Consider the following 22,294-nt stretch of genomic DNA (forward strand, 5'->3'; position numbering starts at 1 on the left):
TTAAGACACACACATTTCCTTTCCATCAGGAATGCCCACTGCTCTTCTAGACAGCTAACATTGTACTGTGTCAGTTTCAGTAATGCTCACATTTACCTTGGATTTTTGCACCCCCCAATAAAGTGCATTTTATTAAAACGTACAGTTCTGGTCTTGATAATAAATATAAATGGCACCAAGGACACTTTTTGTTTGGCTGGCCCTTCAAAAGCTGTAATTTTTAAAAAGAATCTGTATGTAATATATCAAACTTCAGTGGCATGGTAACTAGCAGCTACATAAATATATTTCCCCAGCAAACATTTTCTTGATGTAAATACTCATTCAGCCATGGCCACAATGAGCCAGACTTATTCAGTGAACCAAAGATTGGACCTTGCCTGAACTCCCACATTAGCCAAGGACATGTTGGGAGCTTTGGAATACTCAGTCTTGGTTCCCAACCTGTAAAATGGGAATTTAAAGACCCACTCCTTAAATTTGTGGTGTTGATAAATGAGATTATGCCTAATTCTTGCTGGGTATGGGGGATCCCCTAATTTAACCACATGAATCAATTCACATACTGAAATAATAGAATTGTAAAATTGGAAGGGACCTTGAGGATCATTTAGGCCAACCCCTTGCAATGCAGGAATCTCATTTGAAATTTCCACACCTCAAATTCTGTGTTGTTCTTCTTCAACTTAAAAAGTACAGTGGTACCCCGCAAGACGAACGCCTCGGAAGACGAAAAACTCGCTAGACGAAGGAATTTTTCGTTTTCTTAGCTGCTTCGCAAGACGCATTTCCCTATGAGCTTGCTTCGCAAAACGAAGCTTGCCCCGCAAGCTCTGGGGATAGCGGGGAAGCACAGCGCGTCTTCCCCGCTGTCCCTAGACCTCTTTTGAAGCAAGGGGCGGCGGGGAGAAGATTGCTTCTCCCCGTTGCCAGCCCCGCAATCTCCGGGGACAGAGGGGAAGGCACGCGCCTTCCCTTCTGTCCCCGGACCTGTTTAAAGCAAGGGGCGGTAACGGGGAGAAGCGATCTTCTTGCTTCAAAGGGACCTTGCTTCAAAAGAGGGGACAGAGGGGAAGGCGCGCGCCTTCCCCTCTGTCCCCGGAGATTGCGGGGCAGGCAACGGGGAGAAGCAATCTTCTCCCCACCGCCCCTTGCTTTAAACAGGTCCAGGGGCGCTTCCCCTCTGTCCCCGGACGGTCTCCATAGGAACACATTGATTGATTTTCAATGCATTCCTATGGGAAACCGTGCTTCGCAAGACGAAAAACTCGCAAGACGAAAAAACTTGCGGAACGAATTAATTTCGTCTTGCGAGGCACCACTGTATATATTAGGGGGAAATGCACTAAGAAATGTGTATGATTTATTTATTTATGCTTATAAAAATGTTTATATACTGCTGTATCATAAAAATATATCAGCAGTTTACAACAATATAAAAATTTATGGACCTAAAACATTTTTTTGCGTATGGGGGTGCAGATAAGAAAATTAGAGAACTGAATTTTAGACTGGAAAAATGAGAAGCCACATCTGAAAGATTCGTCCATCCATCTGTCCAATATGACAGAATGTTCTTCCCTAAAAGGTGAGATTTTTCTTCAATCACAGCATTCTTCCTCCATACAAAAAAACGCTTAGAAAATGAGCAAGTTGTGGAGAACCAGTTTTCCTACAGCAATTGTTTATCTGATATGGATCACCATTCAGATAGTTATGTGAGCTCCTACCTGCTGTCTGAACTGGGAAAGCTCAAACACCATTTTCCCACCTCAGCAACGAATAGACCAAAGACTATGACGGAAAAAAACAGATTTAAATGATTCATTAAAAATTCAGTGATGCCTATTTGGGTGGTTTGAGAATGATGCTGTACGAGAAGAGTAGCCATGTACAGTAATGTAGCTTTAATAATCTCGAATACTTTGGGGGACCCAGAAACATGCCAACAGCTATAATAGAAGGTCCCATGAAAGTACCAGTAACACAATCTCTTGGGAAGTGTTTATTCCCACCCCCTTATTTTAACTTTGCCAATCATGCAACCCACAGATATCAGGCTGCAGTATCTTGGTGGGCACCTATCTGGTGTCTTACTGTTACCACCTGTCATTGGCACTCTCTATTCATAACCAAACAGCTCCAACTTGAGAACTGAAGGTGGAGGTTGAGCATGATTCAACGTGGCTAACGCCATTGCACACAACCACTGCAGCTATCAGTAAAGATTTGCTACAAATGAATCGGCATAAGCATTCCACATGGAAAACCTGATGAGCAATTTTTCACTGATGTGACAAGAGTCCCAGAACAAGTAAAATTACCATAAAGAAGAGAGGCCCTCTGGGCATGTTCCTTCATGATTTGATAAGCAAAGGCAATGCTAATGCACAGGAAGCCGACTTATACTGAGTAAAAGAATTGGTCCATCTAACTTAGTATCAGCTGCACCAGCGGTTCTCAAGCTTCCTATTTTCCTTGAAAATGGCTGAGGGCCTCAGCAGACCACTTAGCAAACTCTGCGTCAGATGTTGACCTTTGGCCCCTGATATAAACAACCATGATATTCACCACCCTATACTGGAACATTCCAATGATAGAAATGTGTTTATTTTTACCAAGTTCTAGAGTAGTTAATTTTCATGCCTCATGATAACAGGCTGAGCCAATTTGCCTAAGACTCAAGAGTCAGCTCCAATATTTCAACCTTAATTAAAGCTGAACTCACGTCAGCTTAGCTCTTTCCTTCACAGAGTATCTGACATTTACAATGATTTGTGTATCTGCCGAGCCACACTGAAGGCTAGATCGCATTAGCCCTTTCCCACTCCCCCCACAACCAGACACAACACTGTCCCCCTCCCACTATTTTTAGCATGCTGACTTTGCTTGTTTTCTAACTAGAATCCCAGGATGCAAAACGTTCCTTAACAAAGGGCATAACAGTCTCTCATTATAGAAACATTTGTGTACAACAGCCCACGAGGTATTCATCACACAGTCTTATGTGATCCTGCCTCTTTTTATTGCAATATCTGAACACTTCCAAACCATTAATGCATTTGTCCTTGTGACACTCCTGTAAGGCATAAAAAGGCTATAATTCTTATTGTACACATGGGAGAACAATGGCATACAAGGCCATCTCATCCGCTGCATGAATGGGGCCTATGTCCTGGGTGCTAGCCTTGAGACGGATGCCCAGCTATCATAATTTATTGGACGTGCTTTGCTGTATTTTCTGAATAAGGCTGAAACCGCAGCAGCACTCCTCCTCCTAAGTACTTTACTCCTTTGATAAGGGCATGAAAGTTGGAGACAATATGAAGACCAGGAGCCAAGCCGTACACAGCCAAGAGTGGAAGAACCATCGTGAAGAAGATAGCCCTGTAGACCAGGTCCCACTGAGTAACAGCCATGCATCGCATGAAAGCCAAAGCCAAAATTGTGGGAGTTGAGCCTGCATCCAGTTCCAATAGGAAACAACAGAGGGAGAAAAAAACACCTGTAAGTTTCTCAGTGGCTTTACACCTGTTCACAACGCCCCCACCAGAACAATAATAAAATAATGCAGCAGTTAAGATAAAAGCATGCCAATGCATAAACACAGTAATGCATAAAAAGGCAGCATTTAAACCAGTTGCAAGATGTCGTTAAGTGCAACTGAGCAGACAAGATGGTGGGGAAAGGCAACCAATACTTAAATTATGCCACTAAAAGCCCAGATAAACAGGGCAGATTTTCCCCTAGTCCAAAAAAAGGTAAGACAGAGAAGGCACCAGAGGGTAGGGATGGGATTTTCTAGAAATCTCAGTGTTGGGCTTATGCACACAAATTCTTTTTCCAATTCATGTCTCACTCCCTGATCTGGATGAGAAGAGGGTTGTTTTCTAACCAGCTCCACTAAAAATAGGAACATTATTTGGATATAATTTTTGTATATACATGTAAATAATATACAATAATGTTTATGTATAACACATATGCAATGCTCAGCTGGGTTGTAACTGCTGAATTCCATATATAGTCATTTAAAACAGATTCCTTTTCCATCCCTACCAGGGAATCTAGAGGGAGTTTCATTAAAAGAGTGCCACCACAGTAAATGTAATATAGTGGACCCTCGGGTTATGTTACCTTTGGGTAATGTAACTTTCTGGTTGCGTCAAACCTGGAAGTGGGTTTGCTGCGCATGCGCAGAAGCGCTCTGCGGCGGCGCATGCATGCGCAAAAGCAGTCCTCCAGTTATGGAATTTTCGGGATACGGCCGGGCCTCTGGAACAGATCCTGTTCATAACTGGAGGTACCACTGTATCTCTGGTTGTCTCCTAATTTTCACAGGTGATGGCACCTAGAGATTTCAGCTGCTGGGGAGGCTCATATGGGATGCAGCTTTGTGGTCAAAGCTAAGGAGCTTCAGTCCTGTAAATTGCCTATGTAGCAGAGTGCATGGGAATCATGTGTGCCAGCTCCTAAAATATCTACTATCCCTACTGATGTCTGCAGCAAATCTATGGCTTAACCCAAGAGGGTGTGCATAAATATGTGCTGCAATGAGGAATATGCTGCCTCCTTTTGCAATGCCTCTGAACATTGGAAGCTGCCTTCTATCAAGTCAAATTATTGGTTCATTTGGCTCACTGTAGGCCTTACACTTTTGCAAAATGCCCCGAAGTCAAGATCCTTGACTTGACTTGTCTGAACAGAAATAATGAACAAAAACTATTATCCTAACTTAGAAGTGCACAAAGCGGATTATGCTATTACTTTCAAGGACATTCAGTAACTCTGATTTAAGATTCCACAGATTTGTGAGCGGAGGATGGACGCTAGCTAGCCTGTTATGCTGACTTCTCAGCAGAAAGCAAATTCTTCAAGGGCTTAGCTAAGTCTAAAGGAAAACTGCTGAGTGCAGCTGATGGGAAACCAACTTGGGGTATTTAAAACTGGCTCTAAACTTGAGAGAGAGAGAGAGAGAGAGAGAGAGAGAGAGAGAGAGAGAGAGAGAAGCACAAGTCTTTCCCTGCCACTGGTACCCCCTCCTGCCACTCTTAAATGACATGCGCCAACATGTCATACACACCAGTAGACTGAGCACAGTGCCCCTCCCAGAAAAGGGCCTGACACAAATTAAACCTGTTCTGTTAGAGGAATTTGCTTCAAAGCTGATTAAGTGTTGCTCAAGTGCAAGAGATTAAAATCCACAAAAGCTGCTCTTTGAGGACTCCTATAAGCAGTTGCTGAGTTAACAACACTTGGGGCAAAATCACTTCCAGACCTGCAGCCCTTTCTCCCTCTCACTCACTTGGGAGGTGCATGTTCTTTGCAATCTGTTTATAAATGCATACAAAATCATGATTGGAAAGAATCAAATATTTTCTTCCTTGTTTCTTGATAAAAGGAAAAGCTGTGCCTCTGCATCCCCCTGGATTGCACTACCTATTACTCTCTGCAATGTGTGTGTGGCCTTCGCCCCTTCCTTAAAACTACTGTAGCTGCAGCACACAGCTAAGAATGGACTACACTGGTGTTACTACTAGATAGCCAAAGAAAAAAGCAGGCTGTGGCATGACCACTGTCAGATGTTATATGAAGACACCCTGCCCTTTGCCCTGGGTGACTTTGAAATTTATAGCTTCTGACACACTGTGCCTTACTATAAAGAAATCCTGGAGCTCATAAGGAAGACCCTAGCAGTTGGTCAAAGAATGGGCCCAGGTTTGAAGAAGGTATAGGCAAGGTGCCCTTTGGTGCCTCCCAAAGTTTATCAGAATAGAGAGGGCAGATGTGGATGAATGGCAGTGGGCACAAGTAGGATGGATGGTGATGAAACAGTGTATCTTCAGCCTGGCACTATGAAGAGAATTAAGTGGTTAATTCCCAACGCTTCTTGGTCTTGGCCCTGATATGGTGTCTGCCAGGAGTAAAGCTCAGTGTCATGATGGTTAATGAAGACTGTAGCTACATCTGCCTGGCTTGGTGTTTCTTTTCACAGAGATGGGCCAGCATGCTACATGCTGGACTGGATCAACTTTAGGGAAGGGCTCATAGCTCAATACTGGAGCTATGCCTCGCATACAGAATGCTTCAGGCATACTTCTCAGCATCTCCTATTTAAAGGGATCTCAAGTAGGACAAATGGGAGAGAGTGAGACCTTGGAGAACTATTGCAAGTCAGAATACCAAATACTGGACTAGGTGGATCAATGGTCTGATTCAGTGTTGTTGTAGCTGCCAATATTTATTTGCTTTCACCCTACAGAAGTGACTCAGAGCAACTTACAGTGTAAAAACAAACACTAAAATCAAGTGTAAGAAGAATAAACTGAGAAGCTAAAATACAGCACAGTGATACCTCAGGTTACATACGCTTCAGGTTACATATGCTTCAGGTTACAGACTCCGCTAACCCAGAAATAGTGCTTCAGGTTAAGAACTTTGCTTCAGGATAAGAACAGAAATTGGGCTCCGGCGGCGCGGCGGCAGCAGGAGGCCCCATTAGCTAAAGTGGTGCTTCAGGTTAAGAACAGTTTCAGGTTAAGAACGGACCTCCGGAATGAATTAAGTACTTAACTCGAGGTACCACTGTATAAGGCAGCATCCTATATTCTCTCAGAGTAAGGGATATGCTAGTTATTTAATGACTTGCTGAAACTTTGCATTATTTTCTTTTTAGAATGTATTTACTTTAAGACCACTCTTCCATAACAAAATGCCAAAAGTAGCATATTTTTCATAATGTTTATTGAGGAATTAACCAAACATGGCAGTCACTTTTTATTGCCCAAGTTGTGCTGCTTGATTTTTTTAAAAAAACTTTCCTTTAATCATTGGAGATGTTTGAGAAATGTCCAAATAATACGGCATCTGGAGTACCACGACCCTTTTGCATTTAGGCAAAATGACAAGTACAACACTAATCTTTCTGGGAAGCAAAAGAGAGCAGCTGCCTTTTGTGGGAGATTTTGGAGGGGGTACCACTTTTTCCTTAACTCCAACCCCCACCTCTATATTGTGTTTTAAAAACAGTGTCACTCAAAAGCAGAAAAGGGCAAATGTGTGTGTAATTTTGGCTTTTCCCTTCCAGTGCAAAAAGTCTAAGGCTGACACTGGAAACGCAGAAGTATCTTAATTTTTGAAAATCAATCTTTATCTCGCTATTTAGGTATCACTGCAGTTGTAGACAGAACAATAACCACTATTAATGTTAAGGTTCTAATTTCCCTTGAATGGTTTTGTTATTTCATAGAATCAAAGAGGGTTATCTAGGCAAACCTCCTGCAATGCAGGAATCTCAACTAAAGCATCCATTACAGGTGGCCATTCCACCTCTGCTTAAAAACCTCCAAGGAAGAGGAGTCCACAACTTCCAGAGGGAGACTGTTCCAATGTCGAACAGCTCTTACTGTCAGAAAGTTTTTTTTGTATGTTTAGTCAGAATCACCTTGCTTGTAATTTGAAGCCATTGGTTCAAGTCTTGCCCCCCAGAGCAGCAGAAAGCAAGCGTGTTCTCTTTTCCATGTGACAGCCCTTTTGATATTTGAATATTGCTATCATATCTCTTCTCAGTCTCCTCTAATTCAGGCTAAATATGCCCGGCTCTTGCAACCATTACACATAAAGCTTGGTTTCCAGACCCTTGGTTGTCCTCCACTTCCCATGTTCCACTTTGTCAATATCGTTCTTAAATTGTGGTGCACAGAACTTGACAAAGAACTCCAGGTGTAAGCTCTCACCAAGGCAGAATAGAGTAGGACAATTACTTGGCTTGATTGGGACGCTATACTTCTGTTGATGCAGTCTAGAATAGCATCAGGTGTTTTTTTTTTTTTTGCTGCTGCTGCTGTTGTCTCAGGTTAACCTTGTGGTCTACTAACACCTCCTTTTCACATGTACTACTGGCAAAACCAGATGTCCCCCATCTTATATTTGTGCTGCTGATTCATCCTGTCTAAGCGTAGAACCTGGCATTTGTCCCTATTGAAATTCATTTTGTTACGTTTGGGCCCAGTTCTTCTATCTGTTAAAATCATATTGAAACCCGATTCTATCTTTCTGCTACATTGGCTACCCCTCCCAGCTTAGTGTTATCTACATATTTGACAAGCACCCCTTCAATTCCTTTATCTAAGTCCAATAATTAGGGGTCTGTTTAATAAAACGATTAAGCAAGTGAGCCAAGCCAAACTAAGCAAGCAAACCTGCTCACCAGACCCTTTTGGACAACCCATGTAAATCTTCAATTGGAAGACTGATTTTGAACGTGAGAGGCTGGTTCATAGCAGGCATTAGAACTGGTGGTCAAGGGGAAGGGCTGTAAATCAATGGCAGAACATCTGCTCTGGAAGCAGATGGTCCCATGTACAATCCCTGGCATCTTCAGATAGGGCTGGGAGAGACACCTGTCTGCAATCCTGCCAGTCACTGTAAACAATACTGAGTCTGATGGACCTATGATCTGACTCAGTATATGGCAATTTTGCATCCATGAACAGCAGTAAATTTTGCATGCATGAACAGCAGTACAGGTAAATGCACAATAATCTGCTAATGGTACCTATTTCCCCCAACGAAGGTCAAACTCGCCCCTGCAATTGTGGTTTCATTCTCCAACACTTGCAATACCCCAATTCTAATACACTACCCAAGCCCCTCCTCAGACCGTTGGACATTCCTGAAACCTCTTATTTGTTGGTGTTTGCTGTATTTGTTCATTCTACGACAGACCGCTCATCAAAGTCTGAAGAGAAAGTGCTTGCTTTTTCTGGCTATACTTGAGAAAGACATTCAATATGTTATCAGCAATTTAAAATATACCTCGGAAGCTGCAGTGTGTAAAATTAACTTCTAGAGAGCCTGGGACAGAGGGGAGATGAACCCTGAAGAATGAAAACATTAAGCACTCACACTAAACATTTTTGCAAGCCAGCCCACAAAGACAAAAATATGGACAGTGGTTTACCGGGAACAGGTGCCAGAAAATAGGATTGTTTCTGGAAAATAAGGGTCAGAAAATATGGACAGTTGGATCATAGGAGCTGTAGCCAATGCTAGTCCTACTCAGAGTAAACTCACTGAAATGGATGCACACAACTAATTTAGGGACATTCATTTCAATGGGTCTACTCTAAGTAGAACTCAGTTGGATACAGCCCTATGCTTACATGTACTCCACAACTATTTAGGTATCAAACAACATTCAGCATCTTACATCTTGAAAACAAAACAAACATTGAATCACAATTTGGAGCAAAGGGCGCTCTGCAACGCCTAGCGTCACCAGATCCAAACGTAGGCCTTTCCTAGCATTTTTTTGGTTTTTTGCTGGCTCTCTTTTTCAACAGGAAGCTCCTTCCGCAAGGACTTGGATCCAGCCTCTCTCACTTCAGTTCGTTGGTACGGAGCTGTCTGTCAAGTCAAATCGTCTTGCAACAATCTAAAACACCCTCAGAACAGCTGCCACTGTCAATTATTCTCTCCGACAGCCTTGACTATCAGGAAAAGAACTGGAGCGAGCACTTGCCAGTTTTAATAAACTGTGTTGCCCAAGTCATTTAACCTGCTAGATTGCTGTACGCTGGGGCTGTAACAAGCCTTCAAGCTTCTTGAGGAAAGGAACCGTGGCAAAGGGCTGGCAGCTTGGTCCTTGGAATCTGCTTCCAAGTGCACCCGTTTTCTTTCTCTTCGGAGGCACCCAGGTTTTGAAAAAACATAATTTCAAGACTTCTGCACAGTGTTTTGTGATGCGAAAGTGGCTACCGTTTATCTCTATTACGTCTGCACCTTCCCCTTCCTCCCAGTAGCTCAGAGCAGTATTTTAGCCTGAAAACCACTCTCTGAGGTGGGTTAGAATGAGCGAGTGTGATTTGCCCAAGGCCACCCAGGGAGCTTAATAGCCGAGTACAATTTAAAGTTGAGTTTTTCAACACTCTAGCCAGTACCCCATACTGGTTTTCAAAACAGCTTTCAAAATCACCTAAGTGAATTAGGACCCTGAGTCTGCATGCTTCAGAAGACTGTATTTTAGAATTACCCCACTCACTTAAATGACACTATGTAGGAGCATGTGGTTTTTGGAGAAACATACCAGATTTTAAATTAAGGCCACAATCTTTACTTTAATAATTTCTAAATCAATTAAAACCCTTTTAAGGTTTAGGTGTATTAGATAAACTAAACCAATTTTTAAGTTTACTAAAAGGATACCTGATTCAGACAATTCCTCCTCCTTAAAAAAACAAAAACTTAATTATTATTTTCTTTTTTTAAAATGAACTCTGCAGGTGGCAGGAACATCTTCTAACACAGCATCATATACATGCACCATCTAGAAACAAATAGTGCTTTTTATTCAAAACTATTGGCTTAGTCACAAAAATTATGATTAAATGAATTTATTTAATTAACTGGATGAAAGCCTCATGTTAAATGAGAGCTTCCCTTGTGGACAATCTGCTCAAAGAGAAAAAGAATGCTTCACAATTTATTTCTGGGCCCAATTCAAGACGTTCAAGGTGTTCACATTAATGCTATTGAGTTATATCCAGTCCTGCTCCAAGTTGTTGGCATCCATCAGTCTAGAAAGACAATGGAGTGCAGCCCTGGGGGCAAAGTCAAACTGCTGGAGAATCACAGCACCTGCTGTGGCTGCACAGACCGGTAACTCATAACTGCTGCCTCCTATGTTGCTTTTGCTGCGTTAGCAGCACTGAAATGACCTATCTGGGGCAAAAGGCAGTGTGTATGGACTGGGCTACCCAAACATGACGGTCACACTGCTTGTGGTTGAAAGGAAAGCAGAGCAATACATTTGGCACCAGCTTGGCTGCCAACGGAATTGGACGTTAACATCAGTAGAGGGAATTCCACCACCTTATGATGTGTGGGGAACGGTGGCCCAGGAGAGGGTTTTCTCTGTGGCAACTCCTAAATTCTGAAACTCCTTTGGCACAGAGGTGTACCTACCACAAGGGTCAGCAACCTTTTTCAGCCATGGGCCGGTCCACCGTCCCTCAGACCATGTGGTGGGCCGGACTATATTTTTTTTGGGGGGATGAACAAATTCCTATGCCCCACAAATAACCCAGAGATGCATTTGAAATAAAAGCACACATTCTACTCATGTAAAAACACACTGATTCCCGGACTGTCCATGGGCCAGATTGAGAAGGCGATTGGGCCGTATCCAGCCCCCGGGCCTTAGGTTGCCTACCCCTGACCTACCATCTTTGCCCTGCAGTTTACGCCATATGCTGAAGATGCACCTGGCCTTAGACAATCAACTTATTTTGTTTTGCAGGACTCACCTCTTGTACTGAACTTATGCATTTGGAACAGTTTTACTTGTTTTATCATGGTCATAGATTTATTCATTTGCTTCATACAGTGGTGCCCCGCAAAACGAATGCCTCGCAAAATGAAAAACGCGCAAGACGAAAGGGTTTTTCGGTTTTTGCGTTGCTTCGCTAGACGATTTTCCCTATGGGCTTGCTTTGCAAGGCGAAACGTCTTGTGAGTTCTTGCGAGTTTGTTTCCTTTTTCTTAAAGCCGCTAAGCCGTTAATAGCTGCTAAGCCGCTAATAGCTGTGCTTCGCAAGACGAAAAAACCTCAAGACGAAGAGACTCGTGGAACGGATTAATTTCGTCTTGCGAGGCACCACTGTAGCTGAATATTATATTGTCATCATCTGCCCTGGGACCTTATGGTGAACGGCAGACAAATCATTGCCAATAAATATACAAACAAATAGCCCACCATTAAACCATTTCCTCAAATTCCTACTGCCTGCCCCCTTGAAACTTTGTTTTATTCAATGGGTTTTACATGTGGTGCTTGGTAGTCCCAGCCTAAGCCATCTGCATTAGCTGCCTTGAGCAGACTAAAGTATCTTAAACCCCACTGGGATTATGTGTCACAACGATCAAATATGTATCACTTCTTTATAAGCTTTACCTTTGAATCAACGAACAATTAAATATGTTTGCAACCTAAATGGACAGCAACTCCATCACCAAGCAGCTTTGGGGCAAGGCACTATAGAAAACTGAAGCATTTCAGAGTTCTTTATTCCTAAAAAAAGAAGAAGCTTGATTGGATTGGGAAAATGTCCAGCACAAAGAGTGCGAATTTCTTTGCAGAAAAGGACCCCGACAGTGTTAAAACCGAATCCACAGGATGGTGATTTGTTGCTTTTGTGGTTCTTTAATAAGATGGTTTGATTCCTGGATTCTGACATGCTATATCTAGGAGTGTTAGCTGTAAGCATGCATGGCGACATGCCAAAGCTACAAAAAGATGAATGGAAATGGGCCCTGAACTGAAGGTTCGGGGCCAAGAAATAAAGGTAAGGATTGCCGTTCAAATCCCCAGAAAAGTAAGTCATGGTACATTTGCATAGCAAGGCGGCTGTTGGCAGTGGTCCAAGGCAAAACCGAAACAGGATTTTCAACCAAGGCACCTACTGTGGATGCTGGTTCTGTAATGAGATTGGAAGTTTCATGCAGGCTTTTAATCTTGGGCTCTAACATTGGATCAAACACAGCAGAGTTAAATCCCTTCAGTCCTGCTCTTAAGCCTGACCAATGACGTAAGAGGCAATCTATAGCCTTGACCACAAAAAGATACAAAAGCTTTTTTGTATTTACTAAGGAGGGCCTTATGCAGCGCAGGCAAAACAATACATGGAAGAGGAGGAGGTTCTTAGACCCTCTTAAAGTAACTGAAGCATTTTTAAAATCCAACCTTATTCAAGTATTCAGGCCAATGTCTGGACCTTTTAAAAAGACACAGCGCTCCTATATATCAAATGATGTCGTGCTTTTAATTAGTCAAGTAAGTGCAAATAACAAACTGTCAGTTGCCACATTACAGCAGGAAAATATGCTACTTTCTGCTGTTTGAAATCCATATTGATTCCTGCCCCACTGCTGTGAGTTATTAATCACTCCAATTAAATCCCAAACACAACTCTTTGCTCTAAAATTGAACCCACAGCACTTGATCAATAGCACAAACCTCCAAGAGCAATTACTGCTCATCGTAATAGAACAGACTGTTCTTTGGGAAACCTGAAGGCAGCCATTCTTCAGCTGAAACTCGAGCCACTTTTTACGCAAACAAACTAGGCCATCTGTTCTCTTAAGCAGATGTAGATGCATGCACACACAACCACCCAGGGAGGGAGGAATATATCCTTTACTAAACTGAGACGTGTGCGTGCAGGGGCAATGCTCCCTTGGAAATGAGCCACTGAGTGACCTCAATTCTTAACCCCGAACTTTCCCCTGGCAGAACCCATTGCAGAGTTGGGATATGGAAGGACAGGGCCGTTTTGAGGGACCCTTTGACAAAGCATCCTCAGTGGGTGAGCTGACCTTGTAACACAACAGAGGAGTATGCACACAAACACACACACACTTTTTAACAGTAAGGGACCCCTGACCATTAGGTCCAGTCGTGGCTGACTCTGGAGTTGTGGCACTCATCTCGCTTTATTGGCCGAGGATGCCGGCGTACAGCTTCCGGGTCATGTGGCCAGCACGACTAAGCCGCTTCTGGAGAACCAGAGCAGCGCACGGAAATGCCGTTTACCTTCCCGCCGGAGTGGTACCTATTTATCTACCTGCACTTTTGACGTGCTTTCGAACTGCTAGGTTGGCAGGAGCTAGGACCGAGCAAAGGGAGCTCACCCCGTCGTGGGGATTCGAACCACCGACCTTCTGATTGGCAAGTCCTAGGCTCTGTTGTTTAACCCACAGTGCCACCTGCATCCCCATCTTTTTAACAGTAAGGAGGGGCAAATATTCTGTGAGTAGCAGTCTCCCAGCATCTGCCATTCTGTTTTTCCCATGATGCCGTAGCTGCACTGCTCAAGGGGATTGTGGGAAATGGCAGTGCTCTCAGAATTATTTTGCAGAAAGAGGGTTCCAAGTGAGACATGAGAGACACAGTTGAATGGGGAAGAAGTGGTGGCCCATAATGTAACTAGAGCCAAAAGAAGAGAAAGAAAAGGCTGTTTCAGAATGTCACTTAAAAACTACATCAGTGTAAAGGAAGAGTTTTTGAGAGGGTCAGAGGCATGGCAGTGGTTAGCTTGCTCAATTGGCATGCTGTTCGTTCTCTCTCTCTCTCTCTCTCTCTCTCTCTCTCTCTCTCTCTCTCTCTCTCTCCACTGCCCCCCCCCACCACAAATTTAGCAGATGGTAGTTCTTCAAGGTCAGACCAGTATATTACAGAATTCATATTGGTTCAAGGATGTGCATGAGTCTATGATTCACACACACCCCGCCACAAAGGTAATATAAGGAGAAATACAAGTAACTCTTACATTTGAAAAAGTAATGTCTGAACTTGTCCTTGTTTGGAATGTGAATGAATAACAAATAAACACTTTTCAAAATAAACAGGCATCTGTCAAAGCTCAGCTAATTTCTTGCATGTGGGAGGAGGAAAACCCCCACACAACCACCATCCGTCTCCCAAGGTCAATCAGGAGACACAACTGTACATTTATCACAATTTGTTATTCCGGCAAAGCTCCGATAAGACTGAGCTACTGATGTTAACACCTGGTTTAATTTCAAGAGGTTAAATGCTAAATCCTTTTCTTATTGCTACACTGAACGGATCTGCCAGGCTGCCTTAAAACCCAGTGTGGACTAAAGCAGCAATTCTGTTCCAACTGATGATGCCTACTCAACCCTTCCTCCCCCTTTAATGGCATAAGGAACACAGGAGGTTCAGCACTCCAGAGAACAGCAGCATTCCCATTACCATAGACATCCTCATTGGAATTTTTGTATTTGTCATCTTGAGGAGCATACACTGCCTAAACAAATCTCAATGTGTCCCCAGCAAGCCCCCACCTTCCTGCTTTCATACTGATAACCAGCTTCCTCCTCTTTGGTCTCGCTGTCACTCTTGTAGGATGGAGGATGGGGACATAACAAAAAGAATGACAGGCTCTGCCTGTCATTGGCTATGGCTTAAATTACTGTTTGGGCTCCCTGTCTTCTGCCCCACCAATCCCAATGAGCACTAGCTACCTCTGGAAGCATATGGACATACCTTTAAAATAAGACACTACATCCTTTGGGTTGAGTTCATCTCCTCATGCCCTCCCCACTTTCTAATGTTTTTGACAAATGCACCTATCTATTTAGCCACATATTGTTTTCTTTGATGGGCAACAGTTCTCCAGGGGCTCAGGTTGAGTGTGTTCCTCATCACATGCTATTTGTAATTGGAGATGCCAGGGATTTAACTTGGGGCCTCCTGCATGCACAGCATAATAGTGGATGATCCTTCCACTATTCTGGTGAGTATAGTGTACGTATGTGCCTTTGGCTGTGCCCAAAATCCACCCCAGGTAATCTAGCAAGCCCTATTCATGCAGCCTGACTCTTCAGTGCATCTGAGTAAACATCTGGCAGTGAGACCTAATCTCTGCTAGGCAAATTGGATTTTGACTTCCTTTGACTACATCAGGGGTGATTACACCACAGAGGCCTGGAAAGCGACTGGCAAAAGGTGTAAAGTCCTCCCCATGTGCTTTGACTCTTGCTCATGTATAGGCAGCCGAAGGACTGCATAATGCTTTAGTAACATGCAACCCACATGCTGATAGTAACATATGATATTTGCACATGTGGGTGTTTTTGTGGGTTTTGTTTTGCTCTCTATCATCTTAAAGACCTTTGGAGGTCTTTAAGCAGAGGCTTGACAACCATATGTCAGGAGTGCTCTGATGGTGTTTCCTGCTTGGCAGGGGGTTGGACTCGATGGCCCTTGTGGTCTCTTCCAACTCTATGATTCTATGATCTGCTTAAATGTTGGGGCCAACTGGAGTTCCTTTATAAATGCACATGCATTATTATCACGCATTAAGACATATGCACAGGTTGCATGATATTTACTATATTGAAATGCCTTCCATGTAGGAATTTCAATAGCAAGTGAAGCTGCCCTAAGATGTAAGCTGCTGCCACGCTGCTTAACCTCCAGGAATCTTCATGATGGTCACATTGCTGCAGGCTTTCCTTCCTGCCAGCTTCTGATTGGTTCATCCTTCTCAGCAAACTCTGTGTTCCATCTATCATCCTTCATTAGGAAAGCTATTGGCAGCCAATTAAGTAGCGATGGACGTAAGCCATGAAGCTAATCAAGATGAGTTCAGGCCGCAGGCGGCTGGCTCACCGCAATGAGGAGTGTCACATTGATTTTTCTTACCCTTTGTGGGTTCTCCTTGGGTCTGTCAAGACAGATTTGGAAAGAACTAGAGTGGAGTTGCTGAATTCTAACAAATTTCATTGATGACAAAATCAGACCACAGGAAGGTAATAGGATAAAGAGCTTGGTTTGTCTACCACAATACGCAGGAGGTCTGAATTTTCAGAGAAGGAATAAAGGAGGGTGAGGAGAGGTTTTAGAGACAGAAAAAAATTAGAATGACATTTTAATTAATTTTGCATTATCTCTGCCGTGCCTTTCTGCTATCTGTATGAAGCTCAGTCCTGGTTTCTGTACTATCCTAACCCACCATTCTGAAGTTTCTGTGTTGTATCATTCCAGGTGAACTAAAAGTTAATAAAACCCAAGAATAAGGAATGTATGAAGTATGCATTACAAATCCTATGAGAGCATATGGTTGTATCCAATACTAGTCCTACTCAGAGTAGACTCATTTAAATTAATAAACATATGACTAACTTGGGTCCATTAATTTTAGTGACACTACTCTGAATAAAAATTGGTTGGATACAACCCACAGTGTGTAAATTGGCAATGTGTGAAACTGGTAGTGTTTGTTTTATAGTTGTTGTTCCATAATTTTATCTTCTGGGTTTATTTATTTTCCTCTAGGAGGAAGGAGATTAAATGACAAGATTCATGAAATTCCATGTTCATGCTGCTATGTTTTTGGGGACATGAAGCTTATATTCCAACAGTTTAGTTTTAAAGGATTTTAGTTACAAATTGTATAACAGAACTGGATTTCCTGTTCCCACCACACACAAAAAAAACTTACCCAAATTTTGAATGACATGAATGACAATATGATATATTTATGGCCAGAACCAGAGGATTATATATCCCACCTTTCTTATTGGAGGTTTTAAAAGGCATAGGATGCTTAATTTTTATCTGGTTACTAACAAGAGTTGGTCAGATAAACATCTAATAATAACCTCCCGTGACAGCATTTCTCTCAAGCCTTTAACAGCACAACACTTATCTCTTAATTGATTGACTGCAACATGACTACATGGTTATTAGTCTGTTTCCTAACATAGCATTCAAAGCTCTTTCTTTCCTTTCTGTTCCACCCAGTTCCCTAGTACAGGGGAGTGAGAGATCTCCCCAAAGTTCAAAAGGTTGCCAGAACAGTGCAACTCATGTAAAACACTTCAAATTAACATATTTTCATCCCAAACTAAATAGTCTGGAATAACTACCGTATCTAGATTCTGCATTCACAATCAATCATGACCAGCATTGCCATCACAACCTGGAGGGTGAACAATGCCAATCTTTGCTAAGTGGTGTGCAGGTGGGAAGGTGGCTGTCTCAAGTTGTGATGTGAATCATACCACTTATCCACATCCAATTAGAAATATGGGGAAATGAAACTTCCGGTGTCGTGAGCGGCTGCCTATCCACAGCTTTCCATGCGGCTTGCTTCATCCTCCTGATATACCCTGCTGTGAGCTCTAAAGACAGAGGATTACCATACCTTTAAAGTGGTAAACTGCTGGTCTCTATTTCTGTTTCCCTGGCGAGAGAATAATCACTTTATCATGCCACCCAAAGTTGATAAAAAGAATGCTACTGAGGAATATCTAGTTACCTGCCTCTCTGCCCTCAACCTCCAAGGGAGAATCAGATGAAAGCATTATCCAACTCCTTTAAAAGATAGTTGCTGATTTAACAAACACCCAATCCTCACCATTTCTAGTTCTATTGATACCATCGCCATATCTGATCACGTATCTCCAATTGGATAACTTTCCCAGAATTGAAGACAGATGGAAACCGAAGATGTACTGTACCTCCTCAGTGAACTGGTGTTTGTAAAGAAAATGGAGAAGAGTTGGGGGGGGGGGGTTGAAGGTTTCTTTAAATGAAGGCTCACTATTCTCCAAGACCACAACATGAGAATTGTGTAAAGCAGGCATGGCCAAACTTGGCCCTCCAAATGTTTTGGGACTACAACTCCCATCATCCCAAGCTAACAGGACCAGTGGTCAGGGATGATGGGAATTGTAGTTCCAAAAACAAGTTTAGCCATGCCTGGTGTAAAGCATATATGTATTATATATATGAGGCTCTATTATAGCATATGCAACCACATAAAAATAAATAGCAAAACAAACAATGGCAAGAACAGGGAAAAACAGGTAATAATTCTGTTGACACACTATGCCTCACATCAAACTGCTGACCTACACAAGCCAAATATGATTTAAACAGACACTATGCTGTTCCCCTGTGGAATTCATGCTGGCATGTATAAAACAACATTACTGTTAAAGGGGTGAGTGTGCCAGGAAGTTCCTGGCACATTGTCTGGAACCTCTGAAGAGATGACATTTTACTCCAGCCAGTAAGGATGCACAGAACAAAATTCATGTCACTCTGCCAGACATAAATACACAATTCCTACAGTTTTATTCAAAATAATATCCCAAAGAGATTAACCCAAGTGACACAGATACTGCAAACTTCCTGGATGGCATCACACCAACTCATATTTCAGAAATACAAAGGGATTTCCCCACCCCCTACAGCTGGAAGAAATTCAAATGGTAATTATATATTTGTCCAGTTCCAAATCACAAAAGCCTGATGGATTTCTAGTAGAATGATATAGGCAGTATTCTGAGATTCTAGCACCCAGACTTTGGGAGATACATACAGAGGCAATGGAATCATCACTCACTCTCAAATAGAAGCAAAGGTATCTATTCTCCTTAAACCCCATAAAGATCCCCTGCTCCACCTGCAGGCCAATATGTCTTGTAAATGTTGAAGCTAAGGCATTAACATCAGTCTTTGCAAACAGATTGCAGAGAGTAATCTCTTTCCTAATCCACCAGGACCAGGTAGGATTCATCATGAAACAACAAGCAGCAGATAATATTGTTATTTGCCACCACCAATTTCAGAGCGGCGGGGCCTAGGCACTTACCCAGGGCTCGTGTTTCCTTTGGAAATGAGATACAGCAGAGACTGTGGTGCCTTTATGATATATGGTTAACTTACACATACCATAGAATCATAGAATTGTAGAGTTGGAAGGGACCCCAAGGGTCATCTAGTCCAACCCCCTGCAATACAGGAAACTCAGCTAAAGCATCCAATGACAGATGGCCATCCAACCTCTGCTTAAAAACCTGTAAGGAAGGTCCACAACCTCCCGAGGGAGACTGTTCCACTGTCGAACAGCTCTTACTGTCAGAAAGTTTTTCCAGGTGCTTAGATGGAATCTCCTTTCTTGTAACTTGAAGCCATTGGTTCGAGTCCTACCATCCGGAGCAGGATAAAACAATCTTGTTCCCTCTTCCATGTGAGAGCCCTTGAGATATTTGAAGATGGCTATCATAACTCATCTCAGTCTCCTCTTTTCCAGGCTAAACATACCCAGCTCCTTCAACTGTTCCTCAAAAGGTTTGGGTTCTAGACCCTTGATCGTCTTAGTTGCCCTCTTCTGACAGACATAAGTCTAAGGTATAATCGTAACAACAACAACAACAACAACAACAACTTATCTATCAGTCAATGGACTAGACCTACACTGCTGGTCTTATGCCATAGGACTCTGCTTTCTCAACTGCTATTCTCTGATTTACAGAGGGATGGGCCTTGGCTCAGTGGTGGAACACATGCTCTGTATGTGGAGAGTGCCAAGTGAAATTCCCAGCACCCCCAATTAAAAGGATCAAGTAAGTTGGTGGTGGGAAACCTCTGGCTGCTACTCTGGACAGCTGCTTCCAGGCAGCTCTTCATATGCATTTAGACTTCTTACTGGTTTTAGTAGCTCTGCAAAATGATGAGCAAGAATGTCCTGGGGCAAGGTGAGAAGTAAAAAGCTTCTGCCAACTATGTTAGAAAGAAGAGAGCTTAGAGTGATTTGCATCCAGTTTCTATAACCTGATATACTGACCAGTAAGTGCTTGGGAACAGCTATGTTGGGGCAAGGTCAGAAACCACAAGGCTCTAATGATAGCGCAATGATACTGCCAGGCAGGTATGCCAAGGATTTTGTTGGAGAGAAACCTGTTCTGCCAGGAAGCAGTGATGGGGAAAAAATTACTGGAGAAAGGCAAGATAGTTTAATGGACCTTGAATTTAAAATATTGTCATTACTGAAGCTTTCACTGATGCAGTGGGAATTGTATAAATAAATAATACAGGGTCGCACCCTTTACAATCTCTTGCCACCTTAGACAAATTGAGTTTCGTCGTAGGTTGGATGTTTATTTGAATTTTTGAAAATGAATAACCACCTCTGGTCTCATTATGGATCTCAACATTTCTTTGAGAAAATTGGAAAGGCATGTTTACTCAGCTGCGTAACATCATATAGAGCTGAAAGCTACCTCTGTGTAATCATACTCTCCTTCCCTTCACCATGCTATTCCCTCAAATTCTCCAGAGTTTTGATGGTTAATACTTAAAAAAAAAAAAGAAAAAGGCACCCAGACTGGGCCTTTATTAAAAAACTTGCAGAAGTGTTTTCCTTTCCAGCATCAAGCCCTAACTATGCTGCTTGTTTTGTAATCCAATAAAATGCTGGCACAGTGCTATCATCATTTACATTTCTGCCTCTGGATCTTGGATCCAACAGATGTGCAGCACCATGAATAGGATGGCAGCAAAATTATGTTGCCCTGTGCTTTCAGAGGCCTAGTCAAGAGTACAGAAATATCCGAAAACTATACCAATAAGAGGAAGGCACTGTTTTAGATGCTCTAGCTCAGAGGTGGGGACTACAAATCCCATCAGCTTTGATAAATAGCTATGCTTGCTGGGTTTGATGGGGGATGTAGTTCGGCAACAACTGGCCGACCAAAGGTGCCCCAGCTGCAATCTGCAGAAACACATGTATACCAGGCTATTACTGTACACACATGCAACTCAGGACTTCTCAAAATCTGGATGTAAAGGTTCAAAGAACCCTTCATGTCTTCCCTATTAACTGTTTGTGCTCTGTAGAGAGTCCTAATATGTTTGAGAATCCTGCGGACTGGACAAGGCCATCCACTAGCCTCTTAAAAACAGCAGTGTTTAAAACACTCAAAGGGAAAGCTGGAACTTAACTACACACATAACAAGGCACCAAGTTGTATGTGCCCCTTGCAGTCAGTTCCCATGGCAACCAAATATTCGATCCAAAAGGATGAACCAGAAAGATCATGACAAATGTTCCTTGCTGTGATGCCTCAATTCAACTTAGCAAGTTCAGGATATACTTGCAGCTATCAACAAACGGAGGAGACTGGGAAACATTTGTTTAAAAATGGCATAATGAGGATGCACGATGTCTTTGGCAACTCACTACTGAGAAACGCATTCTCCCTGTAAATGTATTTCCCAGGAAGATGGAGGTGCTAGTGTAATGCAAACTCTCAAACACCTGAGCAGAAACGCCACCTGACATTTCAGAATCAATTGTGCTGCTGAATGTTTGAATGCGTGTGTGCGAGCGCGAGCGCGCACACACACACACACACACACACACACACACACACACACTAGCATGTCAATGAGGAAAAGGCTAGCCTAGAACCTTCTCCTTGACATGTTTATTCCGTAGGGTACACAGGAAATTTAGAAAACCTATGGCCCTTCAGATTGGCACCCACTTCTTATCATCCTGGGGCTGCTGTAACTTAGGGTCCCAGAACACACAGAGGGCTAAAGATTCACCACACATGCCTTCTGCATGAACTACAAGCAAGAAAACTCGAAATAGCTCTTTGTGAGGGTGAGAAAGAGAGTTAGATGCATTCAGGGAGGATAAAGCAATAAATGGCTGCTACTGTATGGAATCTCTAAGTTCAGAGGTAGGGTGTCCTGAACACTAGATGTCCGGAAACAGCGGCAGGAGGGGGGGCTACTATTTTCAAGGGTTGCTCAAGGGCTTCCCAGAGGCATCAGACTGGCTACTGTCTGCAGGAGGATGCTGGAAGAAATGGGCCTTTTCTTATTGTTAACTCTGGGTGCCCAGTCTTCTACAGCTGAGTGCCTGTCGTATGTTTGGCTTATCTTTATCTTATTTTCTGACACAGCCCA

The 22,294-nt window shown here is 42.8% G+C and overlaps 1 protein-coding gene across 8 annotated transcripts in view; it reads right to left on the reverse strand.

Annotated features, from left to right (window-relative positions):
* Window positions 1-22,294, reverse strand: part of FBRSL1 (fibrosin like 1) — a 790,252-nt gene that overhangs the window by 55,942 nt on the left and 712,016 nt on the right. The window lies entirely within an intron of this gene.

The sequence above is a fragment of the Podarcis melisellensis genome, assembly GCF_964234715.1.
Source record: "Podarcis melisellensis genome assembly, chromosome: 16".
Taxonomy (NCBI): Eukaryota; Metazoa; Chordata; class Lepidosauria; order Squamata; family Lacertidae; genus Podarcis; species Podarcis melisellensis.